The 20,556-nt window shown below is 44.7% G+C and overlaps 1 protein-coding gene across 1 annotated transcript in view; it reads left to right on the top strand.

Annotated features, from left to right (window-relative positions):
• The window catches only part of LOC115402059 (NACHT, LRR and PYD domains-containing protein 4C-like), an 868,403-nt gene that overhangs the window by 560,411 nt on the left and 287,436 nt on the right, over positions 1–20,556 (top strand). The window lies entirely within an intron of this gene.

Raw genomic sequence — 20,556 nt, 5'->3', positions numbered from 1 at the left:
GTTTCGATTTCAGCTGTTATTCCTCTGGGCCTGCTCTACCTGCGCCCTTTGCAGATGTGGATGAATGGCCTATGGCTGGATCCGATGCGACTCACACACAGGCGCACACGGGTGCTGGTGTCACGGAGGTGTCTCCTGTCCCTGGTTCCGTGGCGGGACAGCCTATGGCTCAACCGGGGCGTACAGTTGGGGGCCCCACCGGCGCGCCGCAAGGTTGTGTACATGGATGCCTCATCCATGGGTTGGGGTGCGACGTGGCAGGGCCGTGTGGTGCAGGGGAGGTGGTCCCCTCGGCTCCGAGGCGAGCACATCAATGTGCTGGAGCTGCTCGCGGTTTTTCTTGCCCTGCGGCGGTTGCTTTCATGTCTGCGGGACAGACACGTCTTAATCCGCTCGGACAACACGTCTGTAGTCTATCATGTCAACGACATGGGGGGAACATGGTCCGTGTGGTCATTGCTGCCAGGGGAGTGGAAGTTGCATCCCGAGGTCATGACCCTGATTTCAAGGTCTTTCGGCAGGGCAGAGGTGGATCTCTTTGCGTCTGCAGTTGCCCACTCTGGTTTTCCCTGGCGGACAGCACCAGTCCGCTTGGTCAGGATGCGCTGGCGCACGAGCTGCTTACCAACTCGGCCAAAAGCCTCTTTCTTTTTTATTTTTTTTTCCCCCTTGTCCTGTTCAGCAGTTGGGGCGTGCAATATTGTATGATTGTAGCCTTTTATCATCCGAACGGATTTTAATGTTAGCAGCAGGATGAGACTGAATGTCCTCCTGCTGCTGCCTTTATTTAAAGCTGGCATCCGGCATGGCTGCCGGACAGGACCGGGACGGAAACGCTCAGAGAGCGAGAGACAGAAAGAGAGAGAGATAAAGAGAGGGAGGGGGGGGGGGGGGGGGGGGGCACAACCTATGTACAAATGCAAAACAGTGTTGTCGACACACCCCACACAACCAAGAATCTTGACAACACCAAAACAGAGCCGACACCCAACACAAAAACTGACAGAACCATACATAGCTAGTAGTAACTAGTAGTAAACTCGGGGCGTGCATCAAGAGAGGTCTACTACAGATCACCATTATTCTAACCACCACAAGAAGACAAGGTAACCAAGTATGTGAAGAGTGATTAAAGATCAGCATTTAAAGATCATCGTGATCATGCAAATATGATGGTGATAGTGATGGTGATAGTGATCATGCATATATGACCTCTGACCCCTGAGAAGGCCAGAAGCAGGCCAGAGAGGCCCTCAGAGCCCAGACAGCCGGCGGTCATCACAGAGCCCGGATCCAAGCCGCTCCCCCAGGCAGACGCCCCCACTCCGGTTCAGAAATGGGGCAGAGGAAAGCCCCGGCCGGGGACCCCCGGCCGTCCCGGGGCCTGACGCCCGGGGCGGGCAGAGCCGAGAGCCCAAGGCCCAAGAGCCCAAGAGCCGACACCCCACACAGGCAGAGGGCCATGACCCACCCGGGAGAACCGGCCCACACGGACGGCAACCCACTCCAGGCCAGTACACCCCCCAGCACTCCGGCCACGCACCCCAAGATCCAGGGAATCACCCCCCCCAGCCCCCCAAACCACAGCCGGTCCAAACCTCAGACCCGTGGGGAAACAACAGAGCCCTACGTGTGTGTGCATGAGAGCGGGGGGAGAGGGGGGTCTGGGGATGCCGCAGCACCCCCGTCACCCAGGAGGCCCCGGATGAAGGACAGGGCCAGGAGCGCCACCCACCCCCCAGGACCAGGGCGGACCATAGCCAGAGAGCCACTGACCCAAGAAGCACACACCCATCATGCATCAGGAGGAGTGGAGGTGAGGACAGACAGGGGGCAGCGGAAGGACCCAGACCCAGGGCCCACCACCCCCAGGCCCACCGGGGCCATCCCCCACAGGGCACCACACTCTCTCCTCACATACATACCTCCCATCGCCCACACATATACACCCACACATACAGACATACATACTTACAGATACACACCCACACACACACACATACATGCTCCCATACACACCCACACACATATACATACATGCTCCCAGAAACATACCCACACATACATACACACTTACACATACACAGTCACACACATATACATACATATCCAGATACACACCCACACACTCACATACACATACATACATACCCACTCATACATACATACTCACACATACACACCCACACACACACATGCATGTACACATACACCCACCTTCCCCCACCCCCTAACCCCCACAGCCCACCACCACCACCACCCTATCTACCCCCCATCCGCCACCCCCCCACCCATCCACCCCACCCCCCTGTCCCCCACCACCACAACCACACACCCCAATGACCTGGATTCCGGGGCAGCAACCAGACCCCAGGGAATGCACCGACCCAGGGAGCGGCAGCACGCCCGAGCCGACCGGCCCCCCCAGCCAGGCGGACCGCCACCCCAATGGAAGGGGACAGCCCCCAGGCACCAGGGCCCAGGGCCCCCAGCCACACCCGCCCCAGGACACCCCGGCTACCCGGACATGAACCGGCACCCACTGACCCAGGCCCCCCGGAGCCACGGCCCCACCGCCACCAGACAGCCCCAACAACCGGCGGCCCCACCCCCACCCCCAATCTAAACCAAACACGAAGACAGCCCCCAGCGAAGCAGCCCAGACCCCAACCCCAAGACAGCGCCAACCACCCGCAGCCATCAGGCCCCCCCCACCAACAACTGACCCTCAAAGAGGAGAGGCCCTCATCTTCCCCTTACTTTAAGTGATGGAGCTGATCACAGGGGACCAGAGGGAACCAGATTCAGCTGATTGATCCTCTGAACAGACAGACATCGTCTCCAAGCTGATATGATCTAATAAAAGACTCTTATACTGCCTGTTACTCAGATTACTTCTGGATTTCCAATTTACAAGGATAGTTTTCTTTGCGATGCACAAGATGGTGAGAACCATGTAGACAGAGTTTATTGACATGTTAATTTCACCCAAATCACCTAAGAGGCACAGTGTGGGAGTTGCAGGGATATTGCATGTGAACCATGTTGACAGGTCTTCACACACCTCAATCAATCAATCAATTTATTTTTGTATAGCCCAGTATCACAACAACAGTTGCCTCAGAGGGCTTCAAGATGTTACATTTGTCGGTAAAAGTAAAAACAGTGAATAAGCATAATGGTAATATGTCAATATTTACAGTAACGAGACAGAACGAAGCAACCACCGCCTTCGACCCTCACATCCGGCAAGAAAAAACTCCAAAAACCCAGTGGGAAAAGAAGAAATCTTGGGGAGAACCACAGTATGGAGGGATCACTCTCCCAGGGACGGACAGCTTTGGCAACAGCTAGCATGAGACAATAAGAAGTAAAGCCTAGGACAATGTTGAGGACAGTCCGTTGGACGGTCCAGCACAAGAACCACGGATCCCAGCAGTAGAACCGAAGCCAGTCCACGGGCAGGACCGACAGGGGTGTCCTCCCGGTCCGGACGGAGCTTGTTCATAGGCCTTCGTAATAGTGGAGTCAGCAACTGAAACTGGAGAAGACTCCCCCTCGAAGGGGGGGACAGCAGGTGAAAAGCAATGAACGGACTAAAGGGAATAACATTCAGACATTAGAGGACAGGGCTCAGTGCACCGTACTTCCCACAGCATTCTAGCTCCTGGGGCAGCTTTGTGGATACTTAACTGTTTAAACTAGTATTTAGTTAGTATAGTTTAGTTTAGTTTAATTTAGTTTGGTTTAGTTTAATTTTGTTTAGTGTAATTTGGTTTGGTTTGGTTTAGTTTAATTTAATTTAATTTAATTTAATTTAGTTTAGTTTAGTTTAGTTTAGTTTAGTTTAGTTTAGTTTAGTTTGGTTTACTGTAGTTTGGTTTGGTTTACTTTAGTTTGGTTTGGTTTGTTTTAGTTTAGTTTAGTTTAGTTTAGTTTAGTTTAGTTTAGTTTGGTTTACTGTAGTTTGGTTTGGTTTGTTTTAGTTTAGTTTAGTTTAGTTTGGTTTACTTTAGTTTGGTTTGGTTTGTTTTAGTTTAGTTTAGTTTAGTTTAGTTTAGTTTAGTTTAGTTTAGTTTAGTTTAGAATCCCTAGCTGACCTGATCATAGGCTGCATCGAAGAGAAACGTCTTGAGCCTAACCTTAAATGTGGAGACTGTGTCTGCCTCTTTGACACCACTTGGAAGCTGGTTCCATAAAAATGGTGCCTGATAGCTAAAGGCTCTTCCACCTAGTGTCCATTTAGAGACTCTAGGAGTCACCAGTAACCCTGCATTTTGAGAGCGAAGTGCTCTGATTGGTTGATAAGGCGTTAAAGCATCTTGGAGATAGGTTGGAGCCATCCCATTTAGGATTTTGTAAGTGAGGAGAAGGATTTTAAATCTAACTCTAAACTCGACTGGAAGCCAGTGAAGAGATTTTAGAACGGGAGTAATGTGTTCACGTCTTCTAGTTCCAGTTAATAATCTGGCGGCTGCATTTTGAACCAACTGAAAGTTTTTTAATACACTTTTTGGGCAGGCTGCGAGAAGGGAGTTGCAGTAGTCCAATCTCGCAGAAACAAATGCATGGATGAGTTTTTCTGCATCGCTTCTAGGTAGAATGTTTCTTATTTTAGCTATGTTGCGCAAGTGGAAATATGCTGTTTTACAAGCCAGGTTGATGTGTGCTTTAAATGAGATATCCTGATCAAATAAGACCCCGAGGTTCCTCACAGTAGAGGAGGAGGATACACTGACGTTATCTAAGGTGATAATCTGTTTGGATAGACACTCTCTCAGTTTATGGGGGCCTAGTATAATGACCTCTGTTTTGCCAGGATTCAGACGGAGATAGTTCGTAGTCATCCAGGTTTTAATTTCTCTGATACAGTCACTGAGTCTGTCTATTTGATTAGTTTGATCAGGTTTCATAGATAAATACAGTTGTGTGTCATCTGCATAGCAATGAAAATTGATATCGTGACTTCTAATTATGTTCCCTAAAGGAAGCATATATAACAGAAATAAAATTGGCCCGAGCACGGACCCTTGAGGAACCCCATAACTGACCTGGGAGCACGGTGAGGACTGTTGGTTAACGTGAACAAATTGGTACCTATTAGATAAATAGGATTTGAACCAGCAGAGGGCTTTTCCTCTGATGCCAACCTCACATTCTAACCTCTGCAGGAGAATATTGTGGTCGATTGTATCAAAAGCTGCACTGAGGTCTAGGAGAACCAGGATTGAGACTAGACCTGCGTCAGCCGCCAACAGCAAGTCATTAGTGACTTTAACTAACGCAGTCTCAGTGCTGTGATAAGCTCTATATCCTGACTGAAATTTCTCAAATAAACTATTGTCCTGTAGGTGGCGGTAAAGCTGTTTAACCACAACTTTTTCCAGGACTTTTGAAATAAAAGGCAGATTTGATATCGGTCTGTAGTTAGCTAGAATATCAGGATCGAGATTAGGTTTTTTCAGCAGTGGTTTGATTACTGCGAATTTAAATGACTGTGGCACATAGCCATTTTCTAGAGAGGTATTTATTATAGTTATGATCGTATTTAAGATAACTGGAAGGATATCTTTGAAAAGCTTAGTTGGAATTGGATCTAGGAGACAGGTTGAGGTTTTAGAAGACATTACAATTGAAGTAATCTCAGCCCCATTTACTAATGAGAAACTATCTAGTATTTCAGGTATTTCAGGTGGAGGCAGTGGCTGGATTCCCTGAGCTTGATCTGAGGAAAGCGCTTCACTGATTTTACCTCTAATGGTTATGATTTTATCTTTAAAGAATTTAAGAAAGTCATGGCAGTTTAAAGATTCTGGGATTACTGGTTCCACTACAGTATGACTGGTTGTCAGTCTGGCTACAGTGTTGAATAGAAACCGAGGGTTATTTTTGTTTATTTCTATTAAACGAGAGTAATATAATGTCTTGGCTTTAAAGAGAATTTGTTTATAGCTTAGCAAGCTACATTTCCAGGCCTTCAGAGATTGTTCTGATTTAGATTTACGCCACAGTCTTTCTAATTGCCGAGTTTTTTGTTTGAGAACACGGGTTTCAGAATTAAACCATGGAGCAACGCGCCTGGGTCGATTGGTTTTCAGCTGCAACGGGGCCACTACGTCAAGGGCAGATTTTAGTGAGTGCATAGCACTGTCAACAAACTGATCACTATTATCACCACTGGTCAATAAGCTCATTTCTGTGAGTTCACAAGATAATGCAGCAAATGCAGGCTGGATCAATTCTTTGTACCGAGCCACAGATTTTTCAGATAATGTCCGTATCAGCTGAATTTTATCTTTTTGAGCACAGTAGTCTTCAATCAAAACCTGAAAAGTAATTAAAAAATGGTCTGAGAGAATAGGGTTCTGAGGGAGAACATTTAGGTCACTGACCTCTATCCCATATGTTAAGACCAGATCCAGGGTGTGCTTGTGACTATGAGTGGATTCATCAACATTTTGAGTGAAACCGATACTATCTAATACTGCAATAAACGCATTACTCAAACTATCACCAGAATCATCCACATGGATGTTAAAGTCACCTATTATAAGGATCTTGTTATGAGTCAATACTATATTGCTTAAAAACTCTGAGAACTCAGTTAAAAAGTCAGAGTAAGGACCAGGAGGTCGATACACAATAATTAATAGCACAGCTTTTTGATTCTTCCAATTTGGACAAGTAAGCGTTAGTATTAAGCTTTCAAAAGAGTTGAATTTAACATTAGTTTTGGGTTTAAGAAGAAGACTGGAGTGGGAAATCACTGCCACACCTCCACCTCGACCTGTTGATCTAGCTGTTTGGAAATTAACATAGGTTGGAGGGGTACATTCATTGAGCCTCACATAATCATCTTGCTGGAGCCAAGTTTCTGTTAGAGCAAGGAGATCAATGTTATTGTCACCGATAAGGTCATTAACTAACAGAGATTTAGTGGAGATTGCTCTAATGTTTAGTAGACCACATTTTATGTATTTCCTACTGGAAAAGTTATTCTGTCTTGTACAGATGTTAAGCTTTTTACCCATTGACTTTTTTTTTAATGCTTTGAGCACTTTGGACAGACTCAGTCTCTGTTAGCCTAGGTAAACCTCCATGCTTGACTTGTAAAAATCCGGGAGCAGGATTAGTGACGGGATCAACAAGATCAACAGAGGAGTGTTCTACACGACTGCTCTGCGCCCGGGGCTCATAGCTGGATTGTCAATTTAGAGTTCGAAGCCGATCAGCCATATTGTGAGCTAAAAGGGCTGCACCATCCAAAGTTGGGTGGATGCCGTCCCTGCGGATGAGCCCAGGCTTTCCCCAGAAGGTGCACCAGTTGTTTAGAAAAATAACTCCGTTTTCCTCACTCCATCTAGACAACCAGCGATTGAATGATGAAAGTCGGCTATACATTTCATCATTGACCAAATTGGGCAGGGGACCAGAGAATATTACGGCATCAGACATCGACTTAGCCAATTCACACACCGAGGCTACTTGTAATTTGAGCACCTCTGATTGTCTCCGCCGGGCATCATTACCGCCTGCGTGAATCACGACTCGACGGAATCTCCTACCTTCCTGTTTTAAAAGCCTAAGGTTCCCCTCGATGTCCCCCACTCTGGCCCCCGGGTAACACCTAACCTTCACCGCTGGCAGCTTCACGTCTCTAACTATAGAGCTGCCAATCACCAGCGTGTCCAGTTCAGCCGGCGTGTCGTCGCTGAGGGGAGAGAACCTATTGCAGACGTGAAGCGGTTCTTGGAGTGCTACGTGGCGGTGCTTAGCACTAGCCTTCCTCCGGACTGTCACAAACCGGTCCTGGTCTTGTCCCGGCTGCTCGGGACACGCTGCGGGGCTAGGCTTGCTAACACTCCTCTCACTGCGGGAACGGGCTGCGAGCCCTGCCGCTACCTCGCTATAGCTAGCGCTGCCCTGCCCCTCACATCTGCGCAGCCGCTCCTCTAACTCGGTTACCCTGGCCTCCAGCGCTGTCAATACACTGCACTTTACGCAAATACCCCTATCGTCAAGGGAGGCAGGGTTCTGACTCAACATACGGCACACTGAGCAGGAAAGAAAAGAAGACAGAGGGGAGGACGCCATAGCGGTCCCGGCGGACCAAGCTAGTTAGCACGCTAAGCTAGTTAGCACGCCGGTGGCGCTAACGGCGGAGAAGAAATGTAATTCACGAGAGATCGCTTGGTCAATCGGGGGCGAAGTAACCCCGGGGGCGTAAATAACCCCGATTTTTGATTGCTTCGTGAATTAACAGTAATAGCAAGAGAGAGACAGCAAGCACTTCAGTCGCTCGCAGGCTTCTGCAAGCTTCACCAACACGGAAAACACTCACCGGAGTGACGTCAGACGCTCAGACGCTCAGGCTGCGCAGAATCCTCCCACTCATGGAGACATGGAAACGCTGTCTGTCCTCAGGTGCTGGCGCTCTGTCTGTACCCTCATCTGTACCATCACCTGAAGCCAGAACCTCTGCACTGGTGTGCAGGACCACAATGCATGGAGGTAGCTGTCAGTCATGTTATCTTTGCAATGTGAACAGATATCAGATTGTGATAGACCCATCTGGAACATCCTTCGTCCTGTATAATGAATTCTATGCAGAATTTTGAATTGTATTAGTTGTATATTTGAATTCTTTGTCATTTTGAAAGTATTTAAACATATTTGTGACCACGCATTTTGGTCAAAGTTGTTAGATAAGTCAGCCTCCCATTTTAAGGTCGGAAGGAAGATTTCATCTTCTACCTTTGATAATATTTTATATATCTTTGATAGCAACTTTGGGGAACTGAGGTTTAAAAATTCTTCGACCCCGGGAGGGAGCTGTCCCTGCAGTTGATTAAAGGTATGATAGATTTAAGTTGATGATATTCTAGAAATGCTGTGCTGCTGATTCCATATTGTGAGGTGAGAGCATTGAATGATAGAAAGTTGCCGTTTTCAATGATATGTTCAAGCTGGCTGATTCCTTTATTTCTCCACTGAGTGAAGTTTATCATCTTTTTGTTTTGCAGGATGTCCGGGTTGTTCCAGATGGGTGTGAGTTTACACGGGATCAGAGAAGATTTGGTTAGCTTTAGAAAGTCCCACCAAGCCATTAAAGAGGAACTGATGTTAATACTTTTAAAACACCGATGGGATTTGATGGTGGAACTGATGAATGGCAGGTCAGAGATGACTAGATCCTCACATAATGCTTGCTCTACATCCAGCCATGGCTCATCTAAATTGTTAGGTTTAAGCCATTTGGAGATATATTGCAGCTTGCTGGCTATGAAGTAATTACTGAAGTTAGGCAGGTCTAGTCCACCTCTGTCTTTAGTCTGTTGTAGCGTCTTTGAACTGACACGTGATGGTCTATTTTTCCAGAGAAATTTAGATATGTATGAGTCCAGTGATTTGAAAAAGCCAGACGATGGTTTGGTTGGTATCATTGAAAATAAGTAGTTAGCCTTAGGTAAAGTCACCATTTAAATGGTGGCAACCCTCCCCATAAGAGATATAGGTAAGCGTCTCCACCGTAAGAGGTCATCCTCTGTTGATTTCAGTAACGGAACATAATTTAGTTTTAGAAGTTCTGATATCCTTGGAGAAATGTTTATGCCTAAATATCTAATGTTTCCAGACTGGATTGTAGCATTGCGTATACTTTGTAAATCACAGTTTATAGGCATGGCTGTAGTCTTAGACCAGTTGATAGAATAGTCAGATATTAGTGAAAATTTGTCAATAAGTGTGATTGTCTGGGAGATAATGGAGAGTTCTGCAGGAAAAGCAATACATCATCTGCATAAAGACTTATTTTATGTTCTATCTTATTGTTGGCCAGGATCCCTCTGATGTCTTTATTTTGTCTTATAGCAGCTGCCAGAGGTTCGATAAAGATGGCAAACAGTGAGGGAGAGAGTGGACAGCCCTGTCTGGTTCCTCGCTGCAGACAGAAGCTTGGAGAAGTCTGCTCGTAAAGGCCTCAGTATGCTCCCCCGTCGCCGCCACGGCGTTCCTACGCCGGCAACCCTACGCCGCTACTGAACATATCTTGCTCCTGCGTCAAGGGAACGCCCTCCTCTGCCAAGCCGCTAGCAGTCACAACAACAATGCGGCTTCCGTAGCTGCGGCTTTACCTAGCCATAGATCTATAGACATAGATTTCTAGACGTGCGTATCTAGACACGCGTGCATTTACCGAACATATATCTGCATATATGACATATCTGGTGACACCGGGCTGTGGTGGAGGAGAGGCTGAGCAGACCGTGATGAAATATTGGTGAAACTAATGAGCTTTTGGACGATTAAAGCCGTTTTCGGAGCGGCTATACACATAGCCCCGTCTGCTAACAGTGCTAACACTGCTAACAGTATTGGGATGTGCGCCGCTCAATTTTGGATCTCAATTTCTCCCGAAGCACTGTTCGGATCAGAAAAGCATTTCGGGTGAGTTCTACTTTATTCTATAAACAACGCGAAAGCGGACCAATCACAGCCCTCGACGTTCACGTCACCACGCGTCGAAACGACGCGAAGTCACAATTTTCGGGAGGCGCACGTCAAGCCCTGACGTAGCCTGACGTAGCCCGTCGTAGGGCTACGACGTCTACGTCGTAGGAACGACGTAGCGGCGACGGGCAAGTATACTGAGGCCTTTAGTCTTCACACATGCAGCTGGGTTGTTATATAAGATTTTAATCCAGTCTATGAAAGACGTTACAAACCCAAATTTGGTTAATATTCCAAATAGAAATTTCCAATTTACTTGATCAAAAGCTTTTCCAGCATCTAAAGAGATAATTATGGATTCCAGATTATGTATTGTATTGTTCAGCAGGTTTCTTCATCATTGATGCAGCATTACTATCTCAGACCCCAGATGAGTCTCAAAAAGATGTGACCTCTGACATGCCAGCATTTCACACTCCGAAGGTAATTTAATAGCAAATGGCCACAAATTCAGTGCAGTTCTCAGCTTATATTCGACATGAAACATGGTAATGGTTTAGTTGTGACTCATTAGGCGTTCAGGCCAAACAAGGTCATAGAATTTGTTCCAGTTCAGGGTGAATCTGAACACCAACTGTCTCTTATTTCAGTCAATTCTACTATATTTGATCACCTCATGAAACGTGGCATTGTGGCCAGGAAAGTGTAGAAGCGTTTACACCCAGGAGCCATGACTCCATGTGGTGTGTGGGCAGTGGCCCACATCTGGCTGAGAGCTGGGTCATTTGGGATACTTTTGGTTACCTCCGGCGATGTGATGGCTTGATTGTGGCCCACTTCCGTCAAACAAAATCGGATCGCCCGGGGGGCGGGTGGGGGCGGGGTTTGATGGATTTCCCCGCTCTGGGGAAGAAGCTGTGCTTCAGTCGGTTTGTGGGCTCTGATGTTCCTCCACCTCTTTCCAGAGGGAAGGGGTTCAAGCAGTTCATGACCTGGGTGGGTGGGGTCTGCAGCTCCACCACCAGCCCTCCTTCCAACCCGCCTGTGGTTTATCGAGTCCAGATGTGGCAGAGGGCTCCCCACAATCCCCTCTGCTGTTTTCACCCCCCGGGCCAAAACCTTCCTGTCTTTAGCAGTTTCCAAACCACACTGTCGCTCTCAGACAGAGGAGGCTTTGTAGAAGTTTTCAGAAGCTGAGAGTCCACACTGAAAACAATCTGGAGTGCAGTTTATTGAGAAAAAGCTGGGTAACAACTTCCACATGGAAATTGTGAGTAAATGTTAGTTGGACTATATTCAAGTAAACTTTATTTGACAGCAAGAAATATTATTTCATGAAGAAACTCAAGTAAATATTACTACAGATTTCTAAAGTGTACTCACTCTTTTCTTTAAAATTTTACTCAAGACTACCTTTGCATCTACTGAAAAAACTTATATGGAAATGCTTGATTTTCAGGAGTATCAAATTATTTTTCTTTAATTTGTTTGGGATAATATTTGTTATATTTAAACATGTTAGCTACCACCTGCCTCACTTTTTTATTTTTGAATGTGTTGTATTTTTAACATGGTGTTATTTTTATAAATAAATTGAAATACTTTTCACATCTTTGTCTGGGTTGACCCAGGTTTGTGCTTTAATTTATTGGTGTACACTGAGGCTATCATCTGCTTTTCCAACAAGATTGTCTGGAAAAAAAAATGCAGAAGTTTGTTTTAAGTCCTGCTTTATACTTTTAGAATCCTCAATAACTCTTGAGATTCTTACTCAGTAACCAAACAATGAGACATAAATTAAGACATGTGACTAAATAGAATCCTATACACTTGCTGTTCAAACATTTCATATTCCCAATGTTTTGCAAATCTGGGAAAATTGTCATCAATTGCCAAATCAATTTTACTATGGAATTTGCTTAATTTGAACATGTTTCACCTCAGAGCATGTGTGACTTCTCAGCAAACACACTGACACACAAACAATAGAGGTTTCATGTTTATGTTGGAAAAGACAAAGTGACAATGGTGACGATGAAAACACAATCCAAATTTTCTAAATGTACCTTGCAGTATTTGATTCGTTCCTCTAGTGGCTCCTCGAGGAGCTCCGTCGTGCATCGTATGATGGTATCCCTTCTGCCTTCAACATGTTGTGAAAAAGGAAAAGCAAATTTATTGCAGAGAGCAGAAAACAGCATTTTCAAACAGATGCACAGTCTGCGATGCCATAGGAAAGGTATATAAATTCTATTCATTTAATCTAATCACATTTAATTAGAGACAGACACAGAGACAGATGGACAGAGGGACACAGACTGAGGGAGGGAGACAGATGGACAGAGGGAGAGAAGGATGCAAGGCGACAGAAAGAGCGAGACAGACAAGGAGACATGTTCTAATAGTTGGCTTTTACTTTCAAATTATTGTCTTCACAGAGCAGGGTTCACATCACTTAATCAGAAGATACCTCACATTTACTGTCATCTTTAAGTCAGAATTTTATGTCTAAGTCTAATGTATGAATGGGTGAATACTAGTGACGTGCAGATGAGGCCTCATGAACCACAGTCTTTATTTTCTGAAGTCGTTACATGTTCTGTCTGTTCAAGAAATGTTTGAAAGCACATTTCACTATCAGTCTTTCAGCCTCTATTTAGAACCAAGAGTGCCATCCAGTGGCTTTAGAAAATTACGGCAGCGGTTCAGAAGGCCTCATTTGCCCATCGCGGGTGAACAGTACAAAACATCACAACTAACATCCGTTCACATAGTGTCATCATTTGTCTCTTCTCAGTCACCACAAGAAGACACAAATTGCATTGATGACTCTGCAGCTTTACCTCGCAGTGAATCCAGTATGGGTCTGATTTTTGTGGGAAGTACCTCCAAGAGTTTGTGAGTGAAACTGTCCAGTTTAGACAGAAAGCTTCGCTCCAGGTTTGTGTGTGTGTGTGTGTGTGTGTGTGTGTGGAGGGGGCAGTGTGTTTTTTAAAGAAGCGTAAATGTTGTTTCAGCACCATGGACAGTTCCACATTTACTCCCTCTTTATTTATGAACATGTGAATGTGTCGCAATGTTTGTTTTTGTACGTGCAAGCGTGCGGGACGCAATATTCTGACAAATTGTTTGTAGAAGTTTCTGCACCATGGACAGCACTGCATTTACACTCTCTCTCTCTGTTTATGAACATGTGAATGTGTGTATGTTTGTATGAGACTGTGTGCGCGTGTGCCTGCGTACATATGTGAATGTGTGTGTGTGAGGTATAAAGAATGTATGCAGGAAATGTTTGTAGATCTTTCAGAACCATGGACAGTACCACATTTACATTCTCTGTCTCTCTCTGTCCCTCTCTGTCTGTGTTGGGGGGCAGTGTGTTTCATAAACATGTGTCAATGTTATTTCAGCACCATGGACAGTGCCACATTTACTCTCTCTGTTTATGTGTGAGTGTGTTTATGTGAAACTGTGGGCCTGTCTGTGTGTGCATTTGTCTGTCAGGGAGGGAAGCAACATATTAAGTCAGGGGTGTCAAACTGATATCCAGGAGAGACGAATCTCTGTACTGAGTCAATGTTTGCACTTTGCAGATGTTGTTTCAGCACCATGGACAGTAACACATGTACTCTTTTGTTTTCTCTCTAATGAACGTGTATGTGTCTGATTTTTGTGAGTTCACTTTGTTTAAAAGCTGATTAAGTTTGTCATCGTAAAATCGTATTTATCAGTGCTTTAGATTATGGCCATCTTCTGGGTGTTTAATCCTATTTTCAAGTAGAATAGAATAGACTTCATTAATCTCACAGCAGAAAAATTTACAGGTACAGGGGCTCATAGGACACACGGGGGTGATGAGACTTTAGTGGAGCGTGAGGTTTTACCTCAAAGAGTTCACCAAAGGGCTCAAGATCTGCTTCAATGTCTGCAGAAGATGCAATTCAGCTGAAAGAGCTTGAGGCAGAGTTCCAAAAGCTGTCTCCACAGGAAAAAGAGCAGGAGTCGAGGAAGTTTGAACAGTGGACACGGATTCGCTTCCTCAAATTGGAACTGGGCATTCACCCTCATGCTCCAGCTGACTTTGACCTGAGTAAGAATATCCACTTGGTCCATCCATTCACCAAGAACGATGTGGAAAAATAGTTCAGGTTATCTGAAAGAGTGGCCACCACCTTAAAATGGCCTGGAGAGATGTGGACATTGCTGCTGCAGTGTGTCTTGGTGGGGAAATCCCAAGAGGCTGATGCATCTTTGTCTGCCGATGACAGCCTCCATAAAAATGACGTTGAGTCCATAATTTTGCGTGTCTGTGAGCTTCTGCCAGAGGCTGGTAGACTGAAATTTTGCAAATTAAAGAAACAGTATGGTCAAACTGTTGTGAAATTTATCAGAGAGAAAGAATCGCTTTTTGATCATTGCTGTTGACATTCAGACGGATGTCGTGGGGATAAAATCTGGTGATGTGATATGTTTTTATTGTAAGAAGCCTGGACATTTAATTACTATGCATCCAACTCTCCAAAAGAAACATACTGAACCAGTTGCATTCATTAGAGAAGTTCATAAAGCTCCTGTGAGGCCATGCCCTGAAAACTTTATCACTTTATAATCCAATTATACTTTATAATCCAATTATACTTCTTTTTTGGCCCTCAAACGGGTTATTTTCTGAGTGATAACATTCTCATGCCTAAATGGACGCCACATGATGTTTCAGCTCCAGAGGAATGGTTTCAAGTAACCCAGATTGTCATGCCGGTACCTTATGATACACGGATGTTCTCTTTCGCGCATGATTATCCATTTTCTGGCCATCCATTTTCGGAGTTAGACAAACGTATGCACATTGAGGCATTTTTTCTGGCCTGGGTTGAAATCTGACGTGACGCAGTACATTGCATCCTGTCAAATCTGTCAAATGATTGGAAAACCAAACCAGACCATCCCACCGACTCCACTGTGTCCGATCCCAGTGGTTAGGGAGTTGTTTGATTGGTCCTGGTGGATTGTATGGGTCCTCTCTCACTAACAAAATCTGGGAATAAATTCCTGTTGTGTGCGTCCACTGGATTCCCTGCAAAAAAATTACAGCTCCCTCTACTGTTGAGGTGCTGATGAAGTTTTTTTTTACTGTTTGGTTTGACTAAGGTGGTCCAAACCAACCGTGGCACCAATTTCATGTCGGGTTATTTTGCCCAAGTCATGAAACAGCGAAGCTTGGAACATGTGTATTCCAGCCCTTACTGGCCCCAGAGCCAAGGCGCGCTGGAGCTCATGGATTTATTATTGAAGTCTTGTCTCTGAGCGTATTGCCTGCTATGGGATGAGGGGGTCCACATGCTAAAGTTTGCAGTTCAGGAATTGGTTCAAGAGTCCCTGGGTTTTGATCTGTATGATTTGGTGTTCACGCATACAGTCCAGGGTCCTCTGAAGCATCTCAAAAACCAGTGGTTGAAACAGGAAATGCAATAAAATCTCCTGGAGTTTGTGTCCTTGTTTCGGTCCAGACTGCACTGGGCATGTGAGATCGCCAAACAGAATCTTGAGGGAGAGCAGGTAAAGATGAAAATGTGGTTTGACAGACGTGTCAAGAATGGTGAGTTCTCACCAGGAGATGGAGTGTTGGTCCTGCTGCCTGTGCCTGGCTCCAGTTTACAGGCTCGGTATTGGGGACCTCACATGCTGAAAATCAAGGTTGGAGATCAGGATGAGGTGATTTCCACCCCGGACCGGTGCCGTGGTACAAGCTTATGTCATATTAACTTTATCAAGTCGTATGTTGACCGTGTGCATCAATTGCCCCACTCCACCGTGAATGCCTCTTCGGAGCTGTCCACTGCTGGTGGTGCTGAATCACCTGTGTGTGCGGGGTCTCTTACAATTGCAAGAGTGGACAGCGTCGCTGTGGAAACACCCAAGCTGGTTGTTAGCTTGGCAGTCAGTGTGGTAGACTCATCCTCACAATGACAGTCTTCCATTTACTCTGACTCTGACTCAGTTTTTGAATTTGTTCGCTTTGGAGAGCTTACCTTTTATGTTTATGACACACGTTTCTCAGTGTGCTGAATTAATCAACTTTAGTAATTCATAGAGGTCACTGTTTGCTGATGTGCCCTCGCAAAAAGGAACAGATTAACCAATAGGCTGATCCAGGCTGCAGAGTCAAGGCAGGAAAATTAAATATAGTCCAATGGAAAACTGGATCAGCTTTGATTGCTCTGTAAGGTTTCAGTCGGGAAAACAATAAATAAAACAATAAATAAAAACATTGTAAAACAAAAAAAAAGCATCAAATCCGTTTGAAACATTCATAAAACTAACACAATTTAAAAAAAAAAACAAGTTTGAAAATTGAAAAAGAAAACAAGCGATGCTTTCTCAAGAATGAGCTAAAAAGGTTTGAACAGGTAAACTGTTGAAAAAGAAGGATGAAACTATAAAAATCAGGTTCAAGAACAGTTGGCAATGAAATGTTTACCATCCTGAATTATTGACTGAAACTTGATAAATGAAACATAAGATTCCGTTTTTGTGTGTGAATCATAAATATATATGAAACTTTATCAGCTGAGTTTTAAAGGTTCAACATGTTGTGTGGTTAAAAGTAAATTTAATTTGGTGGAAAGTCAGAAAAAAAGTCTCTTTTTGGTCATGAATAATTCCAGATCCCTGTCTCATAATCAGGGGGTTCGGGACGCCGTGGTCGCCTCAATCCTCGCCCCCCCATGCAGCACGCTGTGATTCTGGGAGGAACCTTCAACACGGTCACTGCAGCAATGCAGGACACTTTATCTGGTAACACCTGCAGCACCGCCTTCTCACCTCTGACACACTCAAGGAGGAAATATGACGGAGGTCAGTGGCCTTGATGAGAAATCACGTGTTCTTGCGTTTTGCAAGAAGAGGAGGAGCCAGAAACATTTCAGTGGAGGAGCAGGAAGAAGTACGTTCTTATCTTAAAGTACTAAAGTCATCCCTAACACAACACAACACAATCAAATTTACTTTTAGCTACAAAACATGCTGAACCTTTAAAATGAGGCGAACACAGCTGATAAAGTTTCAAATGTAATTATGGTTCACACAAAAAAAACCATAAACTGCATCTTATGTTGCATTGATAAAGTTTCTAATACATAATAATAATCCATGATGGTAAACATTCCATTACCAGCTGTTTTAGTACCTGATTTTAATCCTTTATTTTAATCGGTTCTGATATACGGCAATTTTTGATATTTCAGCTGTCAAAACCTTTCCTGGCTCCTCTCTAAACAGCATTGCTCTTTTTTTTTCTTGGTTCTGTTTGTTAAACCTTGGTTGTCATATAATCTGAGTCATTTTAATTTTTTAAACTCATGTTGCATTTTTCCCCACATCCTGTTGTTTTTACTGGCTGCCCATTTCATTTATTGTAAAGTTCTTTTAAAAAAAAAAATCATCAAACCATGTTAACTGGTGACCAACTTTCTTCCATGTTCCTCATTGCTGCTAGTTGTTGGAAACCTGACAGAAAGATGAGTTTCACCTTTTATGAATGTGATTTCAAGATCTGCTGTTACCAAGCACCAGTGATGGGTTCATAAGGCCTCATGAACCACTGTTGTTATTTTCTGAAGCCACTAGATGGCGTCTTGGTTTTCAAATCGAGGCTGGGGGACGAACAATGAAGTGGGCTTTCAAACATTTCTTGAACTGATTGACTCCGAAAATAAACACAGAGGTTCATGAGGCCTCATCTGCTCATCACCACCAAGTGCCAGCCTTCGCTGGTGAACAGTGAAGCCAATGCAGAAGTGCAGAAAAGCTGTAAAATAAATCATCTGTTGATTTTATTTTACAGGTAAAGTTTTGCATAAATCGCCCGATCACCGCGCCTCTTCTGTCCACGTGATGCAGTCATGAGACCTGCTGGAGCAATCACATTTACATCCGATTTCAAATGTTCAACATGGTTCCATCCTGCTCAAATCCTCAGAACTGGATTTCAGAATGCTCTGGAGGACTCCACATTAGCTCCGACCATCTTTTACACAGCATCAGTGGCTGTTACGAGCAGCTTCAGCAGAAAATGCTACAGGAAGTCGATCACCAGTTAATAAGGAAAGCAGTTAATTCAAAACACCACAGTTTAGCAGCAGAAACCATGCATGCACACACACACACACTAGTGCTGTGACGTTCAATGAACGAGCCGTTCGTTTGAACGGCTCTTTTAAGTGAACGACGAGAGCCGGTTCACAGCTGTCAAGAGCCGTTCCTTTGTGCAAATTGTCCACGCGTCCTTCACGTGTCTCCTGAGTGTCTCCTGAGTCCCTCCTGAGTCCAGCTGCCACCGCTGCCTTCATGTGAACGACCGAGTTTCAGTTTTCTGCAGCTCGCTCCAGTCACCTGAACGCAGCAGCTAATGAGCGGAAGAGGAGTGTCCTGTCTCGAAACCAGAGCAGAGCCGGTGTTTTGGAATAACTGGTTTCCCTATTAATTAGCGATTGTGTTTCTTTCTCATCCCTTGTTGCTGATAGATGCTAAAAACCAGACAAAAAGCCGTGTCAGACCTTTTATGAGTCTGATTTCAACATCTGCTGCTACTAGCAGCAGCAGCAGGAAGTGCTAAAGGGAGTCAGTCACTAGTTAACAAGGAAACCAGTTAAATTTTAACACCGTATTTATTGCTTTATCAGAGGTTTTAGCAATGGAACACACACACACACAGACACACACACACACAGACACACACAGACACACACACACACACACACAATGCTCAGTTAAAAAGCTCAGTTAAAGGACATGTAGCAGCATTTTGAAGCTCTTTTCTGGGGACAGCGTGCAAGGCAAGCCACAATGTAATGTGTATCAGAAAAAAAACATCTCTTAAATCTGTGCCAATAAACAAATTAAAACACCAGATAGCAACTCATAACTGACAGTAACCGTGTCAGTTGTCAGAAAATAACGGATTGACTCTACACTAATGAGGCTGATGTCTCTAATAGTGACGTTCGTCAGGGAGCCAGTCTTTTGAACGGCTCTTTCAAATGAACGGCGGCTCCCTTCAAAGAGCCAGAAATCCCAGCTCTAACACACACACACACACACACACACACACACACACAAACATAAGATGCTTACTCAAAGGACATATGGCAGCATTTGGATGCACTTTTCTGTCGACACCACCAAGGCACATTGCAGTATTTGTCAGAAAAACATGTATTTCCAATCCTGGTCAACAAACAACTTAAACCACCAGATGAAAAGATGTCAGAAAATAACAGACTGACTCCGGTTCTAATGAGGAACTTCAGGGAGACACTGCAGAGGAGCTGAAGAGCCATATGTGTCACCAGGGCCGCATGCTGAACACCGCTATTATCATGACAACTTCCTACACCAAATCAATCTTCAGACTTTGAATTAAAACTCCATATTGACCTTATAGTTCTGATTCATGTAATAAAACAGGATATAAACAGGCTCTCTCAATGATTTGCTCCTCTGGGTGTGTCAGAGCAGAGACGTGGACTTTGATACTGTCATTACTGAGAGACGGACGGAGAGGGACACAGAGCAGCTTCTTCTCTCCTCAAGTTTCTTCACACATGGAAAAGTGTCTGTAAGAAGATGTGAAGAGAGTTCAGGTAAGAATCTATCAGCTCTTTAAAAGCTTCCAAATTGGACCAGAAGACTTTTTAACTTCTCTTTTTCTCTTTAATCACACCATCACAAACCGCTGACAGCTGCTTTCTTCTTATTCATGTGTTGGACAAACATTTAAACCAACATTGAGCAAATTTTCTCATTTTTTCTGTTCTCACTGTGAAAAAACTAATTGAACTTCAGAAAGGTCTGTGTGGCTGCAGTGGGTGGGGCTTCAGCCCTGCTTCACTGTGATTGGCTGACGTTGGTGTCAGTCTCCAATATTCAGAATTGCTGACTTCCAACACACACACACACACACACACACACACACACACACACACACACACACACACACACACATTTGTGTTGCCTTTTTATTTGCTTCAGTGTGTGTGTGTGTGTGTGTGTGTGTGTGTGTGTGTGTGTGTGTGTGTGTGTGTGTGTGTGTGTGTGTGTGTGTTTGAA

This window comes from Salarias fasciatus, chromosome 15 (assembly GCF_902148845.1).
Source record: "Salarias fasciatus chromosome 15, fSalaFa1.1, whole genome shotgun sequence".
NCBI classification, from domain to species: Eukaryota; Metazoa; Chordata; class Actinopteri; order Blenniiformes; family Blenniidae; genus Salarias; species Salarias fasciatus.
The sequence above is the reverse complement of the archived record's forward strand: the minus strand, read 5'-3'. Positions and strand labels throughout refer to the sequence as shown.